The sequence below is a fragment of the Phalacrocorax aristotelis genome, chromosome 13 (genome assembly GCF_949628215.1).
Source record: "Phalacrocorax aristotelis chromosome 13, bGulAri2.1, whole genome shotgun sequence".
Taxonomy (NCBI): domain Eukaryota; kingdom Metazoa; phylum Chordata; class Aves; order Suliformes; family Phalacrocoracidae; genus Phalacrocorax; species Phalacrocorax aristotelis.
In genome coordinates this window covers 1,422,863-1,436,504 of record NC_134288.1, presented here as the reverse complement: position 1 = coordinate 1,436,504, position 13,642 = coordinate 1,422,863, and the positions used below count along the sequence as shown (strand labels likewise).

At 56.4% G+C, this 13,642-nt stretch overlaps 1 protein-coding gene across 8 annotated transcripts in view; it reads right to left on the bottom strand.

Moving 5' to 3' along the window:
- Positions 1 to 2,242, bottom strand: part of CHD6 (chromodomain helicase DNA binding protein 6) — a 93,976-nt gene extending 91,734 nt beyond the window's left edge. For 7 of the 8 annotated variants that reach the window (XM_075108482.1, XM_075108488.1, XM_075108484.1 and 4 more), the window contains exon 1: positions 2,004 to 2,241. The gene's annotated coding sequence lies outside the window, so the exon portion shown is untranslated. Of the gene's footprint in view, positions 1 to 2,003 lie in introns of all 8 variants that reach the window. The other variant, XM_075108490.1, reaches the window with a different exon arrangement.
- Between the last annotated feature and the right edge of the window lie 11,400 nt (positions 2,243 to 13,642).

The window sequence follows — 13,642 nt, the reverse complement described above, 5'->3', positions numbered from 1 at the left end:
TTTGTAGTGGAAGAGTAATCAATTTTCCAGTAAACAAGTGGGAAAGGAACCCAGTGGCTGCCTTGAACAAAACCAACCCCGTTGGAGAGAAACAACCCATTTACTCCAGGAAGAATCTACTCCCAGAGCAAAAATGTGCTGTTATTTCTTCATACTTCAACAGCTAGACCAAAACAACAATGTCTCTGCAAAGCAGCACAGCAGAGCTCCCATGCGAACGAGGTAAACAAAGGGTGAGGAGAGGTAAGGCGGCATCTATTCCTGTGCCATCACCTGAACAGGGCCCAAAAGCAATAGCAATGCTTTCAGCGAAGAAAATACTTGTAGAGCTCAGTGTTCCCTCTCCTCTGGCAACACCCTAATCCAACTGACCCCACACCAGTTAAAAAGATACAGGCAGCGCCAGCTGCCAAACCTCTGTAGCCCTGCAAGTGAAGGGATAAGGGATAAACATCAAACAACTAAAGCCACATCTGTCTGCCCCCGAGGAGCCCTCTGCCAGTGACTGCAGAGGGGAGCTGGAGGCTTCTGCACAGACCCACAGGACACTTTGCACAACCACAGCAAACCATCTACCTCATTCTCTGGCCCCAAAAGCATTTGCTGCATTTCCCAAGCAGGAGGTAAACAATGAAAAAGCCTGAGCTTTTGGCTAAACACATCCCAACTCACTCAAGAAACAAACCAACCACTTTTCATAGCAAAATTACTGAAAAGCTCTACCACATCCAAGGCCGGCAGCAGAGCAAGCAGGACCAGCTCTCCATGTGCCAAGGTGCTCTGCCTGGCCTTCATGGTCCCCAACTCTACTGCAAGTTTAGCGCAGTTGCCAGGAAAGCAAACGGATAAAAAGAGAAAACGTAAGCTGCTCCAAGACGGGTGTGCATGCTAGGCAGCGATACAGGCAGATGATTTCTCATCTTTCTGCATTCTGTTTGCATGCAATTCTCTCCCAGCGTTCACCCTACAAACCTTGCTGATCGAGACTAAAATCCACCTCAATCGCCAGCAAAAGTCGCTGGTGAGAAGAGGGAGAATCCCACAACGCAGCCGCCAAAACACAAGGGACGCGAGGCTGCGCCGGGCAACTACGGCGAGATGACTGCAGCGCGGGGGAGACGCGACTCCGACGTGACTGCGATGCCTCTCTGTTGTGACATGGCTGCAATGTCACAACAGATCCACGTCCGCTCCGCGCCCGGCGGGCGAAGCGGGACGGATCCGCCGCCAGCAGGGATCGCCGATCCGGCCCTCCAACCGCATCCCCCCGCCCTGCTCCCGCCGCCCCGGGTGCCCTTGCTCGGCAGGGCCGGGCAGCGGGAAGCTCGTGCCCCGGGGCCTCCAGCCCGCACAGGGACCCGCTTCCCCCCCGCCCGCGAAGTTTAAAGCCCGAATTATCGATTCTCTTGAGCACTGCGGCCGGAATGACGGCGGGAAGCTGCGCCCCGCGGCCAGGCTGCCGGCACTCCGCACCCCGCCGCCGCGCAGTCGGGTGCGGGGGACCGAGGGCCTCGCTCCCCCCTCCCCGGCCGGGAGGAGCCTCCGGCAGCGCCGGGGGAGCCCGCCCCGCCTCCGCCCCCGGCCCCCCGCACGCCCCGGGGCCGCCGCGGCGGCGGGGGGCGCCGGGCCCCGAGCTGCCGGCGCGGAGCAAGCGAGGCCCGGCCTTCCCCGCGCCCGGCGGGCCGGGGCGAGAGGGGAGGGGGGAGAGGGGGCGGGCAGGGCCGGCGAGAGGGGTCGCGGCCCGCCGCACCGCCGCTTGGAGCGGGGGAGCGCGGCCGGGAGGGACCGACGCGCCACCGCCCCTCGCCCGCTGCCGGCCCGTCCCCGCGGCCGGAGCCATGACAGGCCCAGCGGCCGCCCCGGCCCCGCGGCCCGCGCCGCTACCGCCGCCGAGTTCATTCATAGCGCCGCCCCGGCGCGGCCCCGCCGCCGCCACCTCCCGCCCCGCCGCCGCCCCCGGCCGCGCCGGGCGGGCGAACCCAAAAGTTCGGGGCAGAACTTACCTAAAATGGCTCCTCGGCCGCCCAAATACAAACAGCTATTATTTGGTGAAGTTTAGCCCAGCACCCTGCAAGGACACCCTAACCTCGCCCGGGCACGCCCCCGCCCCGCGCTCATTGGTCGCCCGTCGCCGCGCGCCGGCGCCCATTGGTCGGCCAGCCCGTCAGCCGCATGGCGCCCGCGCCAAGCTTGGCTGCAGCGCGCCCGCCGCTCGCTCCATTGTGCTGCTGTTTGCACCGATGAGAGCGCGGCAGCGATTGGCCGCCCCGCCGCCCCCGCGCCCCGCCCCCCCGCCACCGCCCCGCCCGCGCCCTCCACGTCCGCGTCCGCCGCCCGTTCCCCGGATGTGAACCGGGCCCCCCTGCCCCGCCGCCTGAACGGGATTCTGCCCGCATCGCCCCGCCCCGCATCGCCCCGGCTCGCCGGAGGGCCTGTGCGCGGCACCGGCCCGGCGCCTCCCGGCGCCCGATGCCTCTAGAGGCGTGAAGGCGCCTAGGGGCGGCCCCTCTGAGGAAGGGCTGGGGAGGCGTGGGGGCGGCTCCCGGGCCGCCGGCCTGAGGGGAGGGAGTGCCGCTCCCCGGGGGGTCCCCGGGAGACCCGGTGGGTCGGCCGCGGGGCTTGGGGCAGGGCAAGACGGCCAGAACCGGGGCAGGGAGCGGCCCGGCGGGGGCCGGCCCAGCACTGGCTAACGGTGAGAGTAACCTGCGGAGGTGGGGTTCCCGTTCCGGCCTCCTTGGGCTGCCGGTTCCTGGTCACCCAGCGCTCGGGGGCTTTGCGCAGCAGCCGCAGTTCCGCCCCCGGCTCGGCACCCCAGCAGCACCCCTTCCTGCTCGCTTGGGAAGAGGGCCAGGACCGGCAGTGCGGAGTCACTCCATCTTCCCAGCTGATGCAGAGATGCTCTGAGCAAGTTAGCTGCAGCACCAAAAGGAAACTCTGCTGGATCAAATTAGTTCTGCTGAGGCTCAGGGCTGATTAACTAAGTGCCGTGCAGTCCTTGTGCAGCCATCCTGCTTGCTGGGCCCAGGATGCTGGCACAGCCCTGCACTGCACCCTCTGAAGTCCTGGCTTGTTCAGCACCAGCCGGCACTGATGCCCTGTGTTGGCTGGCTGGCTTTCCCACAGACGCTGTCCTCTTGGCTATACTGGTCATGGAGGGCTCCTGGGCAGAGAGCAGGTGGCACTGCTGGCCAGTGCCAGTGTGTTCTGGAGGTGCCTGTCACTGCATACATGTAGATCATACCTAGAGGATGCAACCAAGTGACATAGACCTATTGCGGAGCTACACCTGCCCCATTCCATGCCTCCTCCAGGTCTCCTGCACAGACCAGTATACCACCGTGCTCTTCCCAGCGAGGCAGGGCTTCCTTCTCTGCAGCATTCTCCTTTATCCTTTCTCACTTGCTCCAACCCACATCTTTACCCTTGACCCTTTTTCCTCCCTCAGGCTGGCTCATTGCCCGTGGATGGCACTGGTAGACACTGCTGAGATCTGATGTGTATGCTTTGTCTCCCCTGTCCCCCAGGTTCAGATTCTTTTTCTGTATACAATAGGTCAACACATGTAAAGTATTCCTTTCCAGTGCCTTCCCCTTTCCCTAGTCCTGCCTACTCCTCTAGCCACCAGGCATGCCTGTACCCAATCTCTTCATTTTCATCCTGTGCTGGTCAACCTTTGGCCAACCAACACGATCCTTTGCTACACCCTCCCTCTGTCTCCAGAGCAGCACCTTGGCCTCTGTATGTAGAACACCTGTGAAAGTGGAATTAGTTGGTACTTCATGACCAGAAAACCAAAGCAGCTCATTTTCAGATTAACCACTTTTTGGTCAGTTGGTCTCAAAAGAATGCCTAAGGGTGGTTAAACAACTCATCACTGTACATGCAATGGTGGGCCAATTGTTAGGAGATGGTAAAGCAAGATACAAACCAATCCCCTCCTGGATGAGAATTCGCCTGGCAGATATAATTTGGGAAGACATCTTAACATCTTCATTATAGAACTGCAGAAGTGTTGGTGGGAAGGGACCACAGGTGGTTGCGTTGGAGATTTCCAGAGGTCCCTTCCCAGCACCACACTGGTGACCAACACGAGATGAGGTCAGCCATGGCTCTGCCTACCTGAGCCTCAACACCTTCCACAGGCAGAGATTCCCCCACCTTTCTGGTTATCTGTTCCAAGGCTGCACCATCCTCCCAAGGAAAGGATTTTCCTAATGTCCCACCTGAACCTTTCAGGACTCACTTTGTGGTTATTGCTCCTTAATGTATCATCAGGCACTGCCAGGAAGGATTTAACTCCATCATCCTTGTAACTGCCCTTCCAGTACTTGTAGACTGATCTTAGATCAGCTCCTAGGTAGCTCTTCACCAGAGGAAACCAGCCCAGATCCTCCATCTGTATTCAAGGGCCCTGTCCCCATCTTGGTCATCTGTCACTGATACCCCTCCAGCTTCTCAATTCTGTGGGCCCCAAAATTGGACTTAGAAAGACAGAATGTATCATTTTTTAATGGAAACTCATCTATCAATCCAGCCACATCTCTTTTATTTACAGAGTGGGATTGCTTCAGTTTGGACAAGGTGATTTAAAGAACTGTCCCAGTGTCAGTATTTCACTGTGCTAGTGATACCCAAACAGGACTGAGTGGTGCACCCAAACTGGGACCATTCCCACCTGGTCCCTCACAAGGCCAGCGTGAGCTCTGTTGTTGCGTGGACCCAGCACCCTTTGATGCCAGTACTGGAACACCCCTCAGCCTCTCTGGAAAGCATAATTAAGTGCCGAGCTCAGCTATTGCCAAATCCTCCTGGGTGCAGGATGCAATCCCTGTGAGAGCAGGATGCTCAGCTGAACAGACCTGGGGTCAGGCATCACCTGGAGGACAACCTTGCTGCCAGCAGCCAGCATTGCACAATCTTTGGGCTCACCACCTTCTGATCTGATTTGAAAATAACAACAATAATAAAGTTTGAGCCTCTGTAAAGGGGGATTGTGACAGTCTGCCTCGGCAAACTCCTCTGGGCTCAGGGCACCCCCATACCTCACTGCCCATGGAGGATCTGCCTCCTCCCAGGGAGCATGGCCAGCTCTGCACCGGGATGCATGGAGGGGCCATCATTACCTGTGATGTGCTGGGTGGAGGCTACTGTGCTGTCCACCACGTGCATGAACATCCACTGTGGCCCTGATTTACAGATGTGCCCCACCCCAAAGGAGAAACGTGTTACTTTTTCAAACTTACCTTGAAACCAGTGTTAACTGGAATCAGGAAAGGCAAAATGCAAATGAAGGTGGTTACTCACAACAGCTCAGCTAGGCAACAGCAAGAAATACAAAAGAAAGCAATGAGAAAATTAGAGAAATAATAAGCTTTATTGGCTTCCACAGAATGTCAGTGAGAAAGGCAGAGGCTGATCTGCAGCCAACTATTCTGCCAGGACATTGGCTCTTTGGGTGCCTGTGCCTTTCTCCTGACCAGTGTCCCTGAGGTGGGAGAAACAGCATCGTTAGGGGCCTGGTGGTGCCCAGGATGTGCTGCTGCTTACAGAGAGGCCCTGAGGACTCCCAAGGTCTGCAAGGAGTTTGGCACAGGCTCCTGGGCTCTCTCCCAAGGTTGGGGATTGTGACCTGAATCATGTCACCTGTGTGACTGGGGCAGTGACTTTGCTCTAGCAGCGCACCAGCACCCACCACCGCACGACTGCCTGCAGGCCTCTGCGTGCAGCTCTGCACCTGGGTACGCGTAAAGCAGTGAGGTCTGATCTTGCCACCAGGGATGGAGACCTCGCGTGCCACTCTTGCAGATGTCACTGATTTATCCAAGATGCAGATTTTGCAGCAGACTGTGCGGCCTCCCCACCCAGGAGCGCCCAGGCTGAGTGACAGTGCAGTGCCATGCCATGCCTACAGGCTAGTACTGACCATGCTGCTTCTCCTGGACAGGAGCCCCGGAGATTTCCAATACCTGCTTAATATTCCGTGTCAGTACAGCTTGCTCAGGCACACCTCAGTGCCGCAGCGCATTCAGCTGGGCGGGTGCGTGTGCCCCGGCCAGCCACACCACAGGTCTGTGCAGCCCTCAGGCAGCCACGCGCACCGCACTGGGTGTGCTGCTGCCCCAGGGACGGGCACCAGCTGCTGCGGGGACAGCTTTGGCAGCGGGAAGGAAGGAGTCCCTTGAGGCTGAAGAAATGCCAAGTGTTTCCAGGCTAACCTTGTCCTCTTGCAGAGAGGGATGCTCCAGTGCTGCCTGAAAGAAATGTGCCTGCCTGGGCACTCCTGAGCCTGGGGTGCTGGGGTTTCTGCCTGTCTCACAGGTAGGGGCAGGCAGAGCGAGTGTGGTTTTCCTCTAGCTGATGTGCCACCCACAACACAAGCCCAGGGAGATAAAGGCTTTTCTCTGTGGTGGCAGCCCTCACCCAGGAATAAGACAGCCACCCCATAGGTTTTGAAAGCAGTCTGAAGAGGTCATTAAAGGAGTAATTAAGTGCTGTTAGCCATGGGATTTTTGGGGGTACAGGGATGCAGGGCTTGGTCCACCTCAGTAAATTAGTCTCAACTGCTGATGTAGCAGCCCTTTACTTATTGTGGCCATCTGTACATCTGCACATCTCAGAGGGGTCCTTCACTTGCCTGTTTCTGGAGAGGTTGGTGGGTCTCCCATGGCTATCTGTGGCCTCCACACAAGCTGGTGGCTTTGCTGGGGCTCTAGAGCTTTTACGCGCAGAATAGTCTTCCTGGACTGTCATGGACATTCATCCCAGTGCAAGGTGGGTGAAGGACCCCTCAGCTCCTTTCTACTGTGCATCCTCCCATGCCAAGAGCTTGGCCACATGGCACCAGGTGCAGACTGGAGGGGAAGCTCAGCTCTCATCACCACCAAGTTGCTCTGCCCGACCTCCATCCAGGCTCTCCAGATGAAGGATGGCAGGAACTGAGGGCCCGGAGCCTCTGTTCTCCCATCCCTCTTTGATGATCCATTTGTAAAGCAAGGCAGAGGGGTACATTTGTCTAGAAGCTGTCCAGAAGCTGTCCTGCAGATTTTATAGTGGACACACAAGATTGTTTCCAAGTCTGGACCTTGGACTCTGAGATACGTAAACCCATGTCAGACGCACATCAGCAGACGGTTCTGGTTCTACTGCATCCTTTTTCTCTAGAAGCAAGTTTCAATGCATATTGCTCATGCTGAGACAAACCTGGGCAAAATCACCGGAGTTATTGCACTGGAGTCATCTGTGTGAATGGACCATATTCTGGCCAGAGCAAGGGGTCGCAGCCTGACCAGGCGTGCTGCACCTGGCAGTCAGGACAGCTCAAGCAGCCTCAAGCACCCTCTCCCCAGCCATGCCCCAAGCATGACCAGAGACTGCCAATCTGTCACTTCAGACCAGAGTTTGAGTGTGACGAGGCTGTTGGGCTGCTCAGCCTCTGCTCTTCTTCTACCTCCAAAGGTTCAGATGCTGACAGAAGACTTAATGTGAGCCATGGGGTTTGTACACATACTCCAGTACATGACCCCTGTGTCTGTGCACCAGGTACCATGCAGAGCCATCTCGGGGGGCTGGACACCCACTTGGTCTCTGGCCTGGGGTTCAGAGCAGGGTTTGAAGAGGAATTACCAGAGCTCACATAACACCTTAATGTGTCTGTCTATTTTGATTTTGCAAAGATTTGCACTTCCTGAAGCAAAGATCAATTGCTTTGGGAAACACTTTGGCTAAACCCATCTCTGCCTGCGTCAACCACCTCATGCCCTAGACGGGGATATTCTCTAATGCTGTGCATCCACAGGCTGAAGCTGTGGGAAGGGTGCTCCAAAGCTGTGCTCTGGCACCAGAGATGGGGTGACATCCATGGGGCCATGGCCCAGTGCAAGGTGCAGGGAGAACTGCCTGGGAGCCGCCAGCTAGCGAGGCTTGATCAGGGCTCTGCAGACAGGCTGCAGAAAGATTTACCAGCCCTCCTTGCTGATGCTGTTACATCCCCGGAGCAGATGCGTACTTGCTGGTGGCCTTCCCTGTGCACAAGTCCATTGGCCGCAACCATGGGTCCTCTTCAGCAGCTGGGGAGTGGGGCCAGGCGAGAGACAGGAGCTGGGAAGTGCAGATGGAGGCTGTAGTGTCACACCAGCAGTAAAAGCATCAGTTATGTTTACAGAGAGCTTTTGAGAGGATTTTCCTTGGGAGCACTTGATGGTGGGCAGTGATACCCAAGCAATCTGGGCAACTGGGACATGCAGGTCCAGCCACCAGGTCCCGCTGGGGACAGGGCTATCAGCCCAGCCCCTGCCATGCTGCGAAGTGGATGAGAAGCAGAGTCCAACAGCCAAGTGCCTCTGGTGAGGCAGCAAACAAGAAAGGGGCCGGAGCTGCCCCAGCAAGCTGCTGGCTGCATGCAGGACAAGCGGGCAGGGAACCACCTTCCCCCTGGCTGCAACTGTGGTCAGATCCCAGCCAGATCTGGCACAGCAAGAAGGAGAGGGAGTTACCCTGATGCAGCAGCACACATCCTTCCCTTCCCAGCTATTGAGGCACATCTATGCCCCTGTGAAATACAGAGCCTGCAGGCAGCTGGAGGGGGAAGGAACAGACTTTTAAAGGCCCTGCACAGCCTGTAAGCATGCATGAGTAATTAACCAGTGTTAGCATCAAGGCAGAATTCAGGGTCTTAAAGAACGGTGTGGCAAGTCAGGTTAAAGCAGGCTGACTTTCTGGTGCAAGGTCTGAATTGTGTCTCTGAACCCAGGTCAAATGCTTGGATGCTTCTGCTCAGGCCCGTGGGAACTGCAGGGTCCCCCGACTCCAGGAGTCACCCTAGGCTAACCCCTGACCCTTGCTGAAAAGCCCTTACATCAGGCACCCTTTGCTGGAGCCGACAGCAAGGAGGTGGCAGGCTCCTCTGTGGGCAGCTGAAGCAGTGGCCAAACCGTGCGTGGGAGCAGAGACGCCCTAACCTAGATGCTTCTTGGTCCTGGCTTTGCTTATTGCCTGCAGGGCTTTCCTGCCCACATTCCCTGCTGCCGGGCTGCAGCAGGAGCAGGCAACCTCCAGCCTATACAGGGGACCCCAGGGATCCCACGGACTGGTGTATCCTCAGCCTTGGTGTATGGAGTCTGTAAGGCAGGCTTCAGATAGAAACTCCTCATTCAAGGAAGGAGGCTTCCTTGGATGTGGTTATTTGAGGAAATTCCCCTGCCCTCAGGGTCTTCTATCAGATAAATTACATGATTGCTGTTGTAAATTTTCTGTGGAATTATTTGGGATTATTAAGTGGTTTCCTGGGCTTTGCTGCCACAGGTGATTGATGGCAGAGGAGATGGGCTGCTCCCAGGAACTGGGAATTTCCTGGCCAGTCCCCTGCACCAGTTCCCTGGCACTGAGCTGCTGTGCATGGAGCCATTGATCACCCTGGTGCTGCAGTGAGCCCTCTGCTTTGTTGTTGCTGTAAACCTGGGGACTGTCCAACACCTGCCCATGGTGCGGGTGTAAGTTTGTGATGGATCACGCGGTGAGGATCTGGGAGCCCACCTCCCCGCAGGGCCTCCCCATGCCCTGAGGGAGGCTGTCCCATAAGGCACAAGGCTGGCCCCAGGATGCAGTATCACAGCCCACCTTATCCCTCAGACATGTACAGGGCTCAAATTACACATGAAACTTCATGTCTACAGATAACTTAGCCTTAATATGCTTTTACTGCTTTTACTGCTGCTCTTCTGTGGCTGAATTCCTGGGCTGGGAGGAAAATGACTGAGCAGGCAGCTGTGATGTGCTGCATCCTTCCGCCCCACGCCTGCATTAGCACCCATGACCCTTACTGTGCTGTCCCCACACGGCACTGCCGCAGCGAGCGATGGTGGCAGGAGCTGTCATCTTCATCTGGTCAAACCCAGCCCCAAGGCCACACTGTGGGCAGCAGCTTTTGCTGGGAGGAGAAAGATTTGCCAGCAGCAGTTGCCCAGTGCTGCTGGTGAAATCCCCATATATTTTTGCTCAAGTTTTGTGGCTCCTGTTGCTTCAGAGCTGCCAGCTCACAGGTGTTTCTAATCATTCCTCCAATTAATGAGAGTGAAAGGTGCTTAACATGCTGCTCATCATTAGCCAGGTCCCTGAACATCCATCACCTGCCTCCCGCGTGAGCTCTGCTCATCCCGTGCATGCAACTAAAGCAGACCCACCAGCCATGACTGCTCCTGGATGGAGACAACAGAAATAATTTCACAAATTGAAATTACACATCCTTCAGCTCTTCATGTGCTGTTTCTCTCCCAGCACATTTTCCTCTTGCTGACTCCAATTGATTTTGCTTCCAGGCAGGTTTCCTTGCTAGGCTTGTCTGTCCTCAGGCTTCTGCTGAGCACCCAGCATGATGTGGGGTCTGCTGCCCCCATGAGCTTCACCTGCTTTGCCCCAAAAGTTCATTCCTGTGGCTTCTCCAGCCCTGGCTTCATGGTCAGTTCCTGGGGGAAGCTGATTTAGGATCTGACCCCCAGCACCTCACTCTGTGGCTCTGTGGGATGATGCTGGTGTTGCCCCTGCGGTCACTACAGACCCTTTGATCCCTTTGGGTCTCCAGGGGTTATTCTCAGGGCTTGCCCAGTTTTCTACCTTTCCTTCTTCACAGGCCGTGAAGCCAGGCAGGCCCATGCTTTAAGGGTTTTCCATATCCTTGTATGCAGAAATGGTAAAATCCCAGAAACCTGGGAACCTTTGGGACCAGCTAATGCCAATGCTAGCTAATGCCACACTGCCTGGAACCTGGCTCTCCCAGAAACCTCGGCAGTGGAGACTCCAGCTCCTCCCTGGTCATGACTGGGAAGATTTTTCCCAGTGCCTACCTTGAATTTCCCTGTGATAATTTAAGCCTGCTTCTCCTTGCATTATCCGGCACAGGCAGATGAATCCTTTCCTCGTTGCAGGTATCATTTACATTCCTGCAGACTGCTGCTGCAGCCCCCTCTGCTCTCTTGTACTAATTAGGCAGTCCCATGTCTTGCTGGTTTTTCTTGGCAGTCATGTTTTCCAGGTCTCTGACATCCTTCTCTGGATCCTCTCCAACCAGCCCAAAGGTCAATGTCCAGACATAGCTGCCTTCTTCAGCCACTGCTTCCTGGTGCGGTGGAGAAAGGCAGAGCCATCTCCAGCATCTCTGAAGCCCTTCATCATGTCTGCCCCTTTTTTGCTGTTAGCCCCCTGCTCTGCTGTGATTTAGTAGAATGTCAGGTCCCTCCCCACAGAATTACTCACTTGGTTCTTACTCCCCATTTCTTGTTTATATGATGGCCTGGTCATGCTGGGATGCTGCCAGTGGCGGGCTGTGCTGTGGTGTCCTGCCCCCCATGCCTGTTTATCTAATTTGTCAGTGAGGGTGGCACGAAGGGAGAGTTTGGGGTTAGGAATCTGCCTTCCAACATAATTCCCACTCTTCCTATCTTCCTATTTAGTCTGTAAGTCCTATATCCTGTTATCTCACCTGCTGGCAGCTGCAGCCCAGGGACAGTTGTCTGAGCTGGGACCAGCACTCATTTTATAGCGGGGTTAGGCTGAATATGATCTGCAACTTGCTTCTGAGCTTCTTTTTATGAACCTGTATCAAAAGCCTTACAAACATCAAGCTATACACACTGCGTTTCCTGTTCTTCTATCAAAGGAGAAAATCAGATAGGGTTTGCCCATGAGAAGTCAGCGCTGGTGGCTGCTCCCCTGCCTGCTGTCCTGCAGGGTCCTGGGGCTGCTTTGCTGCTTGCCCTGGTGTTTCCCAGGGGACTGAAGCTGCGCTGAGCACTCCGTGGTTTTCTCTTCTTTTTAAAGAGCCACACAGCATTGCCCTTCTGCTGCCCCAGCCCCCCTGACTTTGGCTATACCCCTCCTGCTTTGGGGTCTCCTGCTGCCAGCTCTGCCTGCATCTGCAGAGAGGGCTGCCAGGCCTGGCCTGCCTGCACCGCTTGGCCTCTGCAAGCTCCCCAGCCCCATTCCCCATTCCTGGCAGAACTGTTGCTCTTTCATTGCACACCCTGGCTGATGCGCTGAGGCAGTGAATGCCCCTGGCACCACAGTATCCCTGTCAAGGGCTTCCCCTTCCCACCCCACAGCATCAGCCCTGGCTTCTCCGTCCCCTTCCTCCCCACACACTTTTGCCCCACAAACTGCCTTGCTCACTGAATCCTTTTTCTTTTCCCTTTGGTCTTCTTGATTTTGTATTCCCATCTGATGCATTTATGTTCAAACCTGCCTGCCTGCTTCCCAGCTGCTCCCCAGCCACCTGGTCCAAGGCTTGTAGTTTGGAGAGAGCACAGGATGCTCTCCACCCTGCTACGGCCTTTGGCACAGCCTTTGGCATGGTCTCTACAGCCTCCGGCAGCCAGGCTGGTGAGATGCATACAGCAGAAATGGCCAGTAACGGGGGGAAGGAGAGGGCGGAATGCTTGGGGTGCACAGGGGCAGGACAAGACCCAGTGGGTTCAGGGAACTTAATATAAGGACTTTCCCCAGGAGGGTGGTCAGTCCCTCACCCAGGGCTCACCTAGCTTTTGGCTTTCTGTTTGTGAAGATACTTGAACCGTGCCTGAACAAAGCCCCAGGCTCCCTTATTTCACCCCGCCTGCCCTCTGCATCCGCACCCTAGAGGTCAGAAGCAAAGCAAGAGTCTTTCTCTTCTACTCCCCTCTTCCCCTAGAAATGTCACTTTCAATGCCTTGCGAGTGTTTTCTGGTCAGTCTGCCCCTGCTGTCCTGATTCCACACCAGCCACTTGGGTAGGGACATATTCTCCGGCGCCACGATGTCCCGGGCTTTGGGTGAGCCTCTCAATTACTCACTGAAAGCCCCTCGGCGGGCAGTGCAGCCACGGCAGCAGGATGGCAGCCAGGTTCTCCCTGGATTGCAAACCAAATGTATCCAGCCTTAATATACAAAGCAACACATTCCTCCTTAATCCCCTGCCTGTCTTTCCAGAACAAGCTGCATCCTTCCATATTAATATTCCAGTCATGTGGCTGAGCCCACCAAGCCTTTGTTATGCCAATTAAATCATAATCTTGATCACGCATTAAGACTTCCAGCTCCTTTTGTTTATCCCTCCTGAGCACCCTGTTGGGGCTGGTGTGTGGTGGGCTGACCCCTGTCCTCCTCTGTGCCCAAGGGCTGCACTGCAAATGCCACCTCCCAGGTCACCTGCGGCTCCTTTGAGCTGCAGACATGGGGCTGCAAACCCATCCATGCACCAGAGCCAGCGCTGGACCAGTCTTGGGGGAGAAGGGCAAGCGCTGGGGCTGGGGAGGACGGTACCCCTTCTCCTCCCATCCCTGGCGCCAGGAGGTGGTGTGAGGGTGGCCAGGGAGGAAAGCAGAAGGAGGGTGAGCAGCGAGCACCCAAGCTGGGCTCTGACAGCATCTGGCTCCATGAAGCAGCCCCCAGTGCTGCTGGAGGCAGCTGTCAGGCAGGGGGACGCTGCCTGGGGACCGATTGTCCACACACAGGCGTCATGGCAAGGGGCCAGCGGGAGGGACGGGACCCCCCCGGGCCCCTTTGTGTTGGCTGCAGAGTCAGTAATGGTGCAAGAAAGGGCTCTGTGTGTGTGTGTGTGTGCATGTGCATATATGTGTGTGACAGGAGCGTCCATCTCAGTCTGCAGCAGACTCCCA